This window comes from Oryzias melastigma, linkage group LG3 (assembly GCF_002922805.2).
Source record: "Oryzias melastigma strain HK-1 linkage group LG3, ASM292280v2, whole genome shotgun sequence".
NCBI classification, from domain to species: Eukaryota; Metazoa; Chordata; class Actinopteri; order Beloniformes; family Adrianichthyidae; genus Oryzias; species Oryzias melastigma.
The window spans coordinates 33,947,770-33,963,215 of NC_050514.1; the positions used below are offsets into that span (position 1 = coordinate 33,947,770).

The window sequence follows — 15,446 nt, forward strand, 5'->3', positions numbered from 1 at the left end:
GGGGAGAGTGGAGAGGGGGAGGAGACTGACAGAGGCACCATGACAAAAGTACTAGCTCAACGCCAAAATAGCCTAAAATTCCTCAGTAAAATTACTCAAAAACTTTAGCATAAAATATAAGCTAAACTCAAAAGTAGCTAACAAACTTCAATGGATAACAAATAAGCCAAAAACGTTAGCATGTTCCTAGCTAAACGCAAAAGTAGCCTAACAGTCTTATAGATAACAAATTAGCCAAAAAACTTCAGGATATTGTCAAAATATTCGATCAAATTAGCATAAAAAACTTCAGTAGATGCCAATTACCAAAATGAGCTAGCATAATGCTAATATAACAGCTCATTGCCAAAATATTTAAAAAATACAGAAAATAGTGGTTTCAAAGTGCACAAAGTTTTTGAAGAATTTGAAAAATTGCTTAATATTTCAGCAAAACTAAAAAACTAAAAAGCTCATGAATCCCCAAAGTACAAGCAGAAACGTCCTGAACGAGACGAACGTTTTGATACTGAAATCAGTGAAAGTGCGGTTGAGTTTACAAGCTGAAATCGTACAGAAAGGAGCAGGAGAACCACTACAGTGTGAGTGCTTTGAAGGATTCACCCAATCAGACTTCATCAGGTGTGAAGCACGGTGGTGGAGGAATGATGGTGTCCTGTTCCGGTCATGTCACCATCAGACTTCAGGGGGTTTCAGAGTAAAAGCCCGGCTCAGATCGGGTCGGCAGTGAGGCGATAACAGTGAGGGAAACTTTCAGAGTGGGGGGGTGAAATGTCCTCAGTGTGGCAAACACACACACACACATGTGCATGCACAAAGTAGCACAATCCCGTGCATGACGCCTAATAAAGAGCACGCTCTGTCCCAGTCGCATAATTTTAATTTGTTATGAAGGTCATTGACAGCAAGTAATAATCACCATTGGGGATCTAACAATTTGCCATTTCGGAACATTGAGGCACTGATGACTCAACTATTAATAGATCTGCCCCCCCCCCCACGTTGCCTATCCTCCTACAAAATAAAAGCCATTTCACCCACAAAACTACGACTTTGAACCCTCCGTCCTCGTGTTTTCACACGCATGCATTGTTCTGCCCCCCCAGTATAAAACACAATGACAGTTTTTTCCCGAGCATCCAGCTCATTTATTCTGCGCTGCCGCTCCTCCACAGCCTTTCAGACATATGGCATTTGTCGCCAAACAAATACGTCCGGGCTAAAAAGCTATTTTTATCACGCCGCCGTTTGCTCTTGTTAAGTGATCGTCAGAGTTGGGGGCTGAAAAGAATGGGAGTCCTTTATCTTTCAGAGGCTCAACAACTCAAGACTAATTGCAAATTAATCTGGATGGGGATATCTGCAGCGAGAGGCCCAGTCAGAACCAGCGGTGGAGTATTTATAGGAGAGCTGAACGCAGGGCGGAGAGGAGGAGCCGGGCCGGAGACGGAGGCGGCCAAAACCCCAAAGACACAGCGCCACATAATTGCCTGCTTCTCTACATCCAAGCATCAAGGCTGAGGATTGTGGGTATTAATAATTGATCATTAGCTTGATAGCAGAGTGGAGAAGTTTTTTTTGTTGGAAATTTGGAAGGCTTGTTTTGGGTTCCTCCTGCAGGCGTGGAGCGCCGCCGCCGTGCTTGTGAGGAAGGTCAAGAGCGCTTGTTGCAGACTGATCATTACTGCTCCAAACAAAGACCCCCCCCACCCCCCCGTCGCTGCTTTGAGGTCGTCTCAGGTCAAAATCAGCCTAATCTATCCAAACTCCGGAGGTATTAGCATATCAAACGTGCCGCTCGGCGACCGCGGCGCGTCACGCCAGCTCTCAGCGGAGGCCAGTTCCAACACTTGAGGACAAAGTCAGGCAGGAGTGACTGGAAGTCTGACTGGAGACTAGTTAACTTCCTGCTGAGAAAATAGGCTTTGATTTGCGGGCTGGTCGCCGGGCGATGTCGCTGTCAATGACTCTGTCGGCGCGACCCCCCCGTCCCGCCGTGGAAGACCTCTGGGCACCTTGACTGTCGTTTAACTGCTCGTGGCGTGAGGCAGCAGAGGAAATTGGTCATTAAATCCAACGAGCTAAGGCAACCCCAGCCCCCCCCCCGGTGCCCCAGATCTGTTTTCAATCAGATAGGCGGAGTGACGGAAAGCAGCCGAGAGCGCCGCCGCCCAGAGCCGGCGCTCGAGTCACAAACCTCTAGCATCAAGACGACGGAGCTTCAGGTGGACGAAGATTCAAACGGAGAGACGTCTGCAGACGAGCTGCAGGACAAAAACATCAATGAAGATCGTCTGCTGTTAACCTTCAGACTCAAACAGGAAATGACCCGTTTGACCCGTTAGCTCCAACGTTGACGTTCTGTTCTATCGTAGGTCTTCAACCATTTACTAAATGAATGTGATTCCCATGAAATCTGTAAGGTTTGAGGGATTTATGTAATCAACCAGCTCCTATTAGCATAAAAGCAGCTCTGTGGCCTACTGGTAGAGTGTCCGTCCTGAGACTGGAGGGTCGTGAGTTCAAGTCCCGGCCGAGTCAGACCAAAGACTTCCTGCTTGACACTCAGCATTAAAAGGCTGGATTGTGGGGGTTAAACCACCAAATGGTTCCAGAGTGCTGCTGTGTCTGCAGCTCACCTCTCCCCCAGGAGAGGGGTCAAAAAACTCACACAGAAAACTGACTGATACCACTAAGACAAACGATGCTGTGACTACGCTACGCTATACGTTAGCCGTGTTAGCAGATTAACAATAACCCAACCAAAATCGTTGACAGGGCGCCGTCTACCTCTCAAAGTTGCTACATTCAGGTTTTCAAATGTGCCTTAAAGAAAAAAAAGACAAAAACTTCCCAAAAAAAGGGAATTCTTTGATATATTTAACATTCATGGTCTCCAAACAGGTTCATCCGTCTCATTAATCATTGCGCGTTAATTATATTTCATAATAAATGTATTAATAACAATAATAAGTCAAGTTGACGAGATATCAGACCAGTTTCTGGGGTACATCTTTAGCTTCCGCAGGTATTTACAAAGACGTTAGCAGCCCAAAGATTGTTCCGTCCATCCTAAATTATCTGTACCGCTCTGAATCTGCCCTCGAACCAAAAGCCGACTGACCGGTCCAGAACGTAGACGTTCAGTTTGGATCAACACAAACAGGACTTCTCTTAAGGAGAATCTGGGATGGAGATGGTGATGATGGTCTCAGCGATGATGCTTCAATGTTCCCTGATTATTCTGACTCCAATACTACAAAGACAGCGTTGAAACCAAGGTCAGGCAGAATGTGGGGGGGCGGGGTAATTGTGTTCCTAATGGTCTGAACCTTATTAGAGGAAAAATGATAAAAACTCCTTTATCAACAGAGGCTTTAATATGAAGAGGAGGAGGGTTTGTGGTGCGAGTAATGATGGTGAGGAGGCGTCCAGAGTCATTTCTATGTTTGGCATTGATTGGAAAAAATACTCTTAAACACCCAAAGCCTTTAGAAAGTGACCCGGAAAACAAGTCCTCTGACAAAAACAAGTCGTTTAAGTTAAATCAATGTAGAGAAAATCTACAAGACACACATTACAGCATGAAGTCGCTGAGCTAAACCGCAAAGAAGAAAGCGCAGATGACTCACAGTCTAGAAACAAACAAAAACATTTTATCTTCTGCTTTGAAACCAGGAGATGGAAACCACAAAAACGTTCAGAAACTGGACCAGAACTGGTGCTCTTTTTTGTCTACACACCAAACCAGGGAACCGGCAGTAGAGCTGGATCCGTTAGTTCCTACAGTTCAGTGTGTTTATGTGGATTCTGGAACCATGTGGTTCAGCTGAGATCCTTAAACAGTCTCAGTATCTCTGTTACTACAAAGGTCGACGAGTACAACTATCGCTTTCTGCACAATTCATATCGGATCACTAAGGGAAGATCAGGGCTCAGATTGGGTTGAAACAGATTTGGCCCTGGTTTGGTCCAGATTTGGTCCTGGTCTGGTCCATAATTGGTCCTGTCTGGTCCAGATTTGATGTTTTCTGGTCCAGATTAGGTCCTGGTCTGATCCAGAATGGTTACCGGTTTGATCATGTTCCAGTCTCGCTTTGATCTGGGTTTGGGCCTTGTCCTTCCAGATTTGGTCCTTGTCTGATCCAGATTTGGTCCTTGTCTGATCCAGATTTGGTCCTTGTCCGATCCAGATTTGGTCCTGGTCTGATCCAGACTTATTACTGATTAGATCATGGTCCCATCCAAGTTTGGTCCAGATTTGGTGCTGGTTTAATTCAGATTCTTTGCAGGTTTGATCATGGTTCAGTTTAGGTCTGGTCTAGGTTTGGTCCTGGTCTGATTGAAGTTTGTTCTGATCCAGGTTCTCTTCGTTCCACAGGTGTGAACGTACACCAGAACTCTGGTTTGGATCAAAACAGGAGAACTCTGGTTCTCTTGAGAACGGGGTCTCTGTTGTCTTGCAAAAGAACTCTGGTCCGGTTCTTCGACTCACTTCAGTGTGAACGCAGACGGACTTTCCAAAAAAGCATACGCAGCGAGAATCTGAAGAGGATCAAAGATTCAAAGATTCAAAGACTTTTATTGTAACTGTCAGGAACAGTTAAATTGTGGGGAGTCCACCAGCAGCAATGCACAGCACAATAAAAAATATAATAGAGAAGTTAAAAATAAGAATAAAATAAATAAGTAGAATAAAGTAAAAAATATAACGTATTTAACAGTAATAATAATTTGAAACTGTACAGAGGTAGGGCAAAAGGAGAAGTATACAACATGATTGCAGCATTGTAATAAATATTATTTAAAGTGGGGTGTGCAGTTGTGCAAAATTGGCAATATTTCAGATTGTTCATTGGATGTTATCATGAAGACGTTTAGAACCGTCTGCCAGGTAAAGGTGGCAGAGAAAGTTTAAAGTGGATCGTCCATTAAGTTCATCTCTAGGTAACAAACACTTTCAGGTTCAGAATCAAATCCAGATGATTTTCTAAAACCTCTCCACAGATCTGTGTCAACGTTGTGCAGTTTCTCTGTCAAAACGAATCCAAAGTCGTGTTTTTCTTTTAAAATAGAGACTTCTGATCCTTTCTTGTTTCTTTGGCTCCAAATGAGGAGATAAAATAAAAATCCTGATGATAGGACATCCATCCTTGCAGAACCTGTTCGGGGCAGCCAGGAATTGATAACCGTCTGGAGTCCCTCAGGTAGGAGCTCCTGTTCTGTGTCCACTTTAAAGCACATTATAAATTATTTCACATTTAATTTTATGGCTCGCCTTGGGGGGGTGGAGATAAAAACCTCTCCGTTGTGTTTAAAGGAACAGAAAGGTGTAGAAGAAGACTGGACATGTTAGCATGGGGGGGTCCTCTGGTTGTGACCCCCCCATCCCGTGGCAGCAGTGGGGAGGGGAACCGGCACACTTGTTGCCCGGCTTTATCTTGTCCCGCTCCTTCCGTTCATTTCAGAGAATAAGATAAATGAAGAAGGTACATTTTGTACACCTGTCCCCCCCCCTCACCTTCCTCCTCCCCCCCTAACGATAAGGGATTTCATTAACGTGAGAATGCTCGGGCTGAAAGAAACATAATTGCTTCTGCGTTGTTGTCCTCTCCGCCGCCGACGCCCTCATTTCCTCCTCGCCTTACTCTCGACTGTTAAGTGATCATTATATCAACAGGGGCGGGCCAAGGGTAAAATATTGACAAACGGCGGTCACGTTCGGCATCAAGGGGAGGTGTTCACATCAAAGCAGCGGAGAGGGAGAAGCAGCCCCTCCCTGACAGATAACTGTATGTAAAAGATACATAATTCTCTGACTTGCCATTTACACGGCGCTGCACCTGCACGCCGCGCGGCGTAATAGACAGTTTAAAATGTCAGGGAAGTGCGGGTAAGTAGGAGAGACGGGTCGACGGCGGAATCTTAATTAGAACGGCTCCATCTAACGGCAGAAACAAACGTCTTCCTCTGCCGCAGAAACGTCCCGACTCCTCTGCATCCATTTAAATAATTTACGCTCCGGTGACAGCCGCAACATCAGTGCAATTAGCAACAGATCCTCCCGCTCAAAGTCGGCCTCGCCGCCGCCGCTGACCGGTCCGCGGCCACAACCATCCGGGGATGGCAGAGCATCACAAGGATGCTCGCCGCTCGCCTGGAAAGGCATGTATAGGATTTACCTATCTGTCCCCGAGCAGACCTGGCTGCTGAGCCCGAGCCAGCGCCGCACGATTGTGTTAATTAATCTGCCATTGTGAGCGCGGGGAACAGCTGCACGGCTCTCGTGGCGGCGTTGTCAAAGCAAAACAATGCGATGTTAAGCTTCCCCCACTGAATCTTCCCGTACAAAGGAGCCCCGGCAATTCAGAAAGCCACAGATCAATTTTTACCAGCACTAATGTCTGACCTTTTAAGGCCAAAAAGGGATTTTTTCCCAGATATTCCAGATATGTGATACCCAGGATTTGGGCCAAACGGCCCCGGCCCCTCCCTCCACCACGGGAAACAAACAGGGAGGGGGGGGGTGATGAGGTGGAGAATGAGCAGCAGAGAAGTCACCAGCTGGGCGCTGGTATTTTGAAGCCGCTGGTGGAACGGCGTTCACAGGGATGCATCGATCATTCACGGCAAAACAAAACGGGAGAGTCCGGCCCGCAGACTCACCGCTCGCTTTCATTCAGCGGCGGATGCATCAATAAAACCAGAAAAGTAGCATTACCTGCGATAATGCTAGAGTGAATGCTTTTTACTAAAAGGAGTCGCTGAAGATAACGAAGCGTTTTGCTGGAAATGCCATTAAAGAACGATGAAAGAGTTCGGAAGTTGACCTAAATTCCTGAAACATTTGTAGTAAAATTGCTTAAAAATCCCTAAAAAATGCCAATTTTAAATTAGCATGAAAAATCTTAGTAAATGCCTAATTAGCCAAAAAAGCTAGCTTGTTTCTTTAATACTAGCTAAAGCCCAAAATAGCCTAAAACTCCTCAGTAAACTACATTTGTCAAAAACGTTAGCATGTTGCTAAAACACAAACTGAACTCTAAATTTGACTGTAAAAACTTTAATAGGCAACAAGTTAGCTGAAAATGTTAGCAAGTTGCTAAAATATGAGCTACACTCCAACTTAGCATAGAAAAACTTTAGCAGATGCCAAATTAGCCAAAAATGCTAGCTCCTTGCTTAAATACTACCTAAACTCAAAAATCGCTTAAAATTAATCAGTAACTAAATGAGTCAAAAATGTTAGCATGTTGCTAAAATAGAAACTAAACTCTAAATTAGCTCATAAAAACCTTCAGTACATAACAAATTAGTAAAAAAGTTAGCATGTTGCTAAAATATGAGCTAATAAAAGATAATAATAAATGTAAACAAAATAATAATACATGAAAACATAACCATGAATATATTTAAAGGATTGCTGCTAATCTACTTAAAACTATGAAATTTGAAGACTTTCTCATTCATCTCCTATGGAGCATATTTTGCTCAATATTTCAAAAACTATAAAGTTTATAAATACCAAAAATAAAAGCAGTAAGGTTCTGATTGTTTTGATATCAAGGTTGTAGAAATCTCTGAAAGTGTGATTGAGTTTTTATGAGCTGATAAACGTACAGACAGGAGCAGGAGAATCACTACAGTGTGGATGCTGACTAAACATTCACACGTTTAGGATCCGCCGCCGCGGATGACGGCTCTGAAAAGCCGGTTTTAATCGCGGCCCTCTCGCCTCGGAGGAGAGTGGCACGGCCTTGGTGATGGCGAGAGGGATGGTGATGCACCCCGAGAAAAAAAAAATCATCAAGATGCCTGGCTGCCGCCCCGCTCCGCGGCGGAGCCCTTCTGTCGGCCAGGAAGCCCTCCAGCAGCCCACTGAGCCCGCCAGACTCCCGGAGCCAGGCCTGCACCTGACCAGGGTTCGAACCGGACCGGCCCGAGTGCCGCTGACGCCGCCGGCAGACCGTGGCCGGATCTGCCAAAGTCAAGGAGCGGCGCCGAATCCCAAATCTGCCGACAGACCGCACAAATGTTCTTTTATTTCCTCTCGTTCCAGAGTTTCTTGGACACTCAGAGTGTCAGAAGACACACAAACGCACACACAGCTCGGAGAGGCTGCAGATGGGGAGGGGTGACGCGGCGCTAACGCACTTCTGAGGAGTGATGCTCGCTGCAGCATCTCACCTGTCCAACATGCTTTGATTCCAGAACGCCATCAGATGTTGGATTTACCGCAACACTGAGCAGTGGAGAGCATGCGATCAGGAGAGGTGTGCGGCAGATACACTTGACAACTCAACAGGACACTCAGCGGCGCCGGAAAAGGAGCTTTCCATCTTGTCATTGTGTTCTCCCTCATGGCTTTGCCGGTATCTGCTGCTGAAATGTTGCGTCTCGGATTGGAAGCGGGAATTTTTTTCCCCTTCCTCTTTTCCTCCTGTGCTGTCGGCTCCCTGATTGTTGGAGTATAAAAATAATCGTCATGGAAATAGATCTCATTGACAACTTGCCATCTTCACACTGTGAGCAGCTTGTGCCTCGTGAACATAATCCAGAAACGCCCTCCAAAAACTTTCCGGCACAAACTTTCAATCCTCGCTCTGCCCTTCTCTCCAAAGACAAAGGAGCAAATCCCAGCTTGTCAAAGAGCAGCAGAACAGGTGGAGGTGTGAAGCTCAAGGATCAGAGGGGGGGGGCAGATACAGACACCGTAAAAAGGAGGATTGACCAAAACAGCTTTCCCGTCCCGGTCCGGAAAATCCGGCCCTCATCTCTGTGTCTAATAGGGAATTCTGCTGCGGCACAATCGGCCTCCACCTGCCAGGAGAGGTGGCATTTGGACGATCCGCCCTCCCCAGAGCCCGGTTTGTGGCTTAGCCCCCGACTTAGCCCCCCGTCTTAAGGCGGAGGAGTTGCAGAGGACCGTGGGGGGGTGTGAAAGCCCAGGATAAACCTGAGATCTCGGGAGGGAACACTCACGGGCGTGTCCTTGGACTGAGCTTTGAGAACTTCAGGAAGAATCCTTCAGGAGAGCCCGAGCTCTGAGAAGAAACGACCACTTTTGATTCATGTTACATATTAGACAGTGTGGATAAAGATCAGGAAGAACAAGGAAAACCACCAAATTTACCAAATCAGGCAGATCTGAGTCCAGACTTTGATTAGAATTCTCCAGAACTTTCAGACTGATCCATTCAGAGGTGGCACTGTTTGCATTTTTCTTCTGGGTTCTCAGCCTGAGTATGCTTTTATTTTGATAGGAATAATCCAACACATTCTCACTCCCAAATCGACGTTCGGTTCAGCATCACTCTGCGTCACTTTTGGATGATTTGGGTTTTCCAAACTCGTTTTTTGACTCGCTGGATGTTCCTGTTAAATCATGGGACCCTAAGCTTCGGGCCGGGAACCAGAACCGGTCCAGTACCGGGAGGCAGAGCGCACTGGTACCCAAACGCAGTATCGGTACCCAAACCTGAACATGAACTGGTACTGAGTTAGGGTACCGGTACTGGACACGTGCTGAGGACTGGTCTGCATTCAGTATTGGTAACCAAACCCAGAAACAAACCGGAACTGGATCGTGGTTAGGGTACGGGTACTGGGTTAGAGTACCAGTACTGGATGAGTCCCGAGGACCAGTCCCCATCCAGGACTGGTACCCAAACCGATACCGGGTTAGGGTACAAGTACTGGACAGATCCTGCGGACCAGTCCAAGTCCAGGACTGGAACCCAAACCTAGACGCGAACCGGTACTGGGTTAGGGTACCTGTACCAGGTTGGGGTACCGATACTTGTCCCAAGGACCAGTCCGTGTCCAGTACCGCTTCTGGTACCACGTCCTTACTTGGGAATGAGAATGTGTTGAATAATCAGTTTTGACAAAGCAGTCCCACACCATCACACTCCCACCGACATTTGTGATTGGTCTTTTTGAATCCGCTCTGGTTTGGGTCCAGAGTCATACTTTCCAAAAGGCTCCTCATCCGTTCACAGGATATTCACTGGAGAATCCAGATGTTTCTGAGTCAAATGAGATCTTCTCTTCATCTTCTTCTCCTTATCTATGACCTTGTGTACAAGCTCCTCCCCCATGTGTGTTGTTGGACTCACCCATGTGGACGATAAAAATCAAAACATCTTGTTGTTTTCAATTCATTTAAATTAGAGAAAAATCAACTTCAAACCATCAACCCTCCACCACCGTGCTTTACAGTTAGCATTAAAACAAAAATCCTGACTTTGTCGAATATAACCACATTTAAGGCCCAATCAGGAGCCCGGATGGAGGTGGAGGGCGTCAGTGGAAGGAGGCGCCCGTCCACCGGGGAGGTCTACCTGAAAAGTGTTACTCTAATAACACAACAGTCGCTCTTATTTACCACAAGCGCGAGCGACACGAAAACAGTTTGACACATTTTCTGTTACGCCTTTGGTGAAAGCAAACACCTCTGTCGTTTTTGTAAACATCGAGCAATCAGCCGCTTCTTTGGGAGCTAAAGATACATCCCAGCATATGCTCTTGACTGGGAGGAGAAAAAAAACACACACAAAAGGTGTAAACCGGCAAAAATTGCAATTGCACTGCGTCTTGGAAAACAAACACTTTGCTTTGTTACCAAGACGACTGAGATAATGTGATTCCTGCGGCATTGTCGGCGCCGCCACTCGCTACATTATCTGTGACAAGCTTAAGAGTAGATCTAGAGGCGTGAATGCGCAGATTGAGGCTCCAGCCACATTTGCATCAGCAACCTTGCCAGCGAGTTAAGCCGACGCCGTTTTCACGCCTGCGAGACCCCCGGTTTGAAGTCAGCACTCGTGTAAACGGCTCCGCTGCCGACAAACAGTCCGAGGGCCGCATCCTCCGCCTCGTTTTCTCGGTGACAAAATGAATTCAGCTCAGAACCTAATTAATCCACAAAGGTTTCATGTCTTAATCCCCAAAGTCAAGGGGGTTATTGTCCTCACAAATGAGGTCAGCGTTCCTCCCAGTGGAAATAAGTGAAGGAAGGAGCAGGCAGGGACTGAGCATGCTCCCGGCGCCGGCGGGGGGGCAGGGGGCGCTCACATGCCACGGAGACGTGGAAGGAGGATGGTTAAGTTGTCACGACTGATAGAAGCGTGAGTGGACCGGAGAGACGGGCATGATAGCAGAGGGGAGAGGGAAAATCAGACGCCTGCCAATCTTCGGCGCGCAGACCTTTTGACCAGGTGGATAAGACGCCGCCTCTGACGCCGACTGTCACCGAGGCCGGTCGCCGCCGGAGCTCCAAAGCCTCATCCAAGTGTGACAGGACGATAGCCATGATCCAGCCTTTCCGTCTGCTGGGATGACAAGGGGGGATGTGACACACATGGCCACGCCATGCTGCAGTCAGCACCAGCGGCCCACACAGGGTCCCCGCGGGACCGCCCCGGCACGGGCCCGTCTCCGAGGACGCAGCCTCGCTTCGTTTAGACCATCCTGTCGGGGGGAATGGCCTGCCAATGGTAACTCGGGCGGGAGGAGGTCGGCCAATGGGAGATGATGACGCCGTCAGCAGCTTGTTGAAATCTGTCACGGTCAAAAGTCCGGCCACTGGACCGAACGCGCTCCTCGCGGGCGGCGGAGGCGGGACGTTCTCGCCTGCAGCTGTTAGGAGCGTAATTACCTTTACTGGCTCTCTGAGGAATAAACTGCTTCCTGTCTGAGCGCGGCGAGAGCGAGGCTCGTTTGTTCTGCCGCTGTCGCCGCCGCATCACTAGAAGGTTTTTGATCACCGATAATTACAGAGAAGCAAACAAGGGGAGAAGTTTGAGGCAGAAGTTTCAAAGCGGCCACTCCCGAGCGGAGCTGCAGCCTGACGGCTGAGGTGCGCATGGGGGCTCAGCCCGGACAAGCCCCCGCCCCCCCGTCTCAAAGGATATGTAGAGGAGAAAAAGATTTAAAAGGACCAGGGGAAAAAAAGCTCAATTGTTTATTGATTTTATAATAGGCTTAGTGCGGGAGGAATAAAGTGGGGGCCGTTGGTCAACCAGAGGCGATGGCGTGACAAACATGCGGCTTACGTGCAGGTAACACGGGCGCCGCTCCAAATGCCAGGATATTGGCTTTAGCCCCTTTTTCTGTTTTCCCAAACAGCCGCGGAGGCTTTGTCACCGTGACTTTAAACCAGTGCGGACATAATCGCTCTGCCTGGGGGGAGGGCACGGCCTTCTGGGCTGGGGGGGGCAGAGAGGAAGTTCCTGCAGGGTTCTGTGAGAGAGCATGCGGGTGAGCGCAGAGCCCGATGGACAGACGAGAACACTAATTAGCTCATTTTGTCTGGGGTGGGGGGTGGGGTCATTAAAAGTCCAGTGGGGCTATTAAACCCCCCCACAGCGCCCCCCCCCTTCAGGTTGTTGGGCTGAGGAGATTTGAGGCCCTTAAATTCGGATATCTTGGTAAAAGTGGTGAACAAGGGTGGATGGCGCTTCTGTTCAAGCTCGTTGCGGCTGTCAAGGCGGCTTGTTGCGCCCGTGGAAGTAGTTTGTGACGCCCGTGGAGGGGGCTCGTTCCATTCATGAAGGCCGCTCATTGCGCCCGTGGAGGTGGCTTGTTGCGCCCGTGGAGGCGGCTCATTGCGCCCGTGGAGGCGGCTCATTGCGCCCGTGGAGGCGGCTCGTTGCGTCCGTGGAGGCGGCTCGTTGCGTCCGTGGAGGCGGCTCGTTGCGCCCGTGGAGGCGGCTCGTTGCGCCCATAGAGGCGGCTTGTTGCGCCCGTGGAGGCGGCTCGTTGCGCCCGTGGAGGTGGCTCGTTGCGCCCGTGGACGCGGCAGGTCAATGCGCCTGAGTAACAACCTGACACACAGGAATCAGGATTTGCAGACATTTTGGGCCGGGCGGCGCAGACGGGGAAGAGAAGCCGTCTTTTCCAACACTCTTGGTCTCAGGTCTGGATATTAGGAGTGTTGATTAGATATATGGGTTTGCCATTTGCCCACAGAGCGTGGAGAGTCTCTGACAGAACTGGGGACCATATGGCTGGTGAGAGATTTCCCCCCTCTCTTCCTCTTCGCGCAGCCTGACAGCTGGATGGCTGCTAACTGGGGACGAGGAAGCTTGGCAGCTGCAGCTGAGAGCAACGCTTTGATGCCGCTCAGCCTTTCCCGCTCCCCTCTCCTCCTCCTTTCTCCTTCTGAAAAGGAGCAGAAACCGACACCGGCGACCGCTCTTAACCCCAGCGAGCAGGTCGCCGCCGGAATGCTGCCGCCGCCGGCTCGCAGAGACGCCGCCGTGTACAGGTGCGGCGCTCCACGATCTGTGCTCAAAAGAGGAGTGGTGGAGAAGCAGGGCACCCGTAGGTGGGTGGTGGGGAGAGAGGAAGGAGGAGAGGAGGAGGATGAAGAGGCTGCTGGGACCACATTAAGATGTGCAGCTGGAAAGTACAAAAAAAAACAAAAAACAGAGAAGTCAGAGATTTTTGATTTTCCTCCTTCTCCTGTTGTTGTTTTCTTTCTTGTACTTCTACACAAAGGAGCCTTTCATCATTTCTTAAACAAAAAAGAGAGATGCCTTTGGATGTTTAGATGCAGATACCTGGATGCTTTTGTGCAAAATGAAAGAGATCTGGCTTCTTTTGAATGAAACTGTAACAAAGAGGCAGGTGCTCCGTGTCTTTAATCCTAAACCTCATCAACGTTCACACGAATCGGATGCGAATCGACGAGCACGCTCCTCGCTTTCATGACGAACGCGTCGCAAACTTTTAATGAAGATCAGCACAATAAGTTCCGCTTTGGAGGGAAAACTCGCAGGAGAGCAGCGCCGAGCTTCAGGACGGTCGTGGAGCTTTTCCTCAGAGGGTCAGAAGTTCTCAGACCCGTTTCATCTCAGTCATGTTCTTCTAACACAAGAGTCCAACTCGACTGGTTGAGGACGTCCTAAATGAAGAGAACCCCCCCAAAAAACAACTCGATAGGTTCCTGAATCAGCATAAAAATCCTGTTGGTTCTAATTAAACAATCGCGGCAAACGTTTCTGCAGTCATTAATGCAGATGAGCGCACAGCTTTTTACTAAATTCCCGCTGCCTTGAAGGTCCTGGACACAGACGTGCACATTTCATGTACATAGAAATGAGATATTTTTGAAGGATTTAACCCGGAATGTTGAGGAAAACAGACAGATTTGAAAGTTCAGCCTCAATTACAAAAGGGGTTTATATACATATACTCCTCTAGTGACTTAAGATTCCGAACCCTCTATTGTGACGGTAACGTCTGTCCAACACAAGAGGCCTTCAGCTCTGATTGGCTCAGCTGCTGGACAGGATATGCAAAAATAAGGAAAGAAAAAAAAGAAAGACGAGGTCAAATTTAAAAGTTTAGCAAACAATAGAAAAACAGTTTATACAAACATACTTCTTGCGTGTCAAATGATTCCTAACCCTCCGTTTAAACAGTAATATGTCCAACATAAGAGGCCTTCAACTCTCATTGGCTTACTCAGCTGCTGAACAGGATAGGTAAAACAAAGTCAACTTTAAAGTTTAAAAAAGGAGTTTATACAAATATACTCCTCGTGTGTCTAATGATTCAGAGCCGCCTGTTGAAACTGTAACATCTGTCCAACACTAGAGGCCCTTGGCTCTGATCTGTTAACAGAACAAGTTATCTTGAAAAAATAGAAAAACTCAATTTTGAAAGTTGAGTTTAAATACAAAGGGGGTTTATACAGATAAACTCTTTGTGTGTCCAGTAATTTAAAATCTCTTATTGTAACAGTTAAATTTCTCAAACAAAAAACGCCGTCAGCTGTTATCTGTCTGTTTAGCTGCTGGAGAGGACAAGTTAATAAATAAAAAAAGAAGGAAAAAGCTGCATTTGAAAGTTTATAAAAATATACTCTTCCTGTGATTGAAGATTTGTAATCTATAGTAACATTAACATTTTTTCAACACAAGAGGCCTTAAGCTCTTATTTTTTGTACTTGTCTGCTGGACAGGACAAATAAAAAAAAATTAGAAAAGATTTAATTTTAAGGTTTAGCTTCAAATACAAAAGGGGTTTATTCAAGTATACTCGCTCTGTGCCCAGTAATTCATGACTTCCGATTATAACAGTGACATCTCTCCAACAAAAGAGGCCCTCTGCTGTTATTTGTCTGCTCAGCTATTGGACAGGACATTTAAAAAAATAAATAAATAGGAAAGAAAAAGTCGGATTTGAAAGCATAGGTTCAAATATAAAAGGGGTTTATACAAAAATGCTCCTTCTGTGTCAAATGAATAATTATCCCTTTTTAACTCCAACACTGAAGGCCTCCGGCTCTTATCTGTTTGCTCTGTTAGTGGACAGAACTAATAAGAAAGAAAGGACGGATTCGAAAATCTAAATAAATAAACTCCTTCTGTATCCGATGATACATGACCCCCTATTGTATCTGTATCACGAGAAGCATTCAGCTCTCATCTGTTTAC

At 47.3% G+C, this 15,446-nt stretch overlaps 1 protein-coding gene across 5 annotated transcripts in view; it reads right to left on the bottom strand.

The window, feature by feature from the left end:
- znf536 (zinc finger protein 536) overlaps window positions 1–15,446 on the bottom strand; it is a 195,035-nt gene that overhangs the window by 57,137 nt on the left and 122,452 nt on the right. The window lies entirely within an intron of this gene.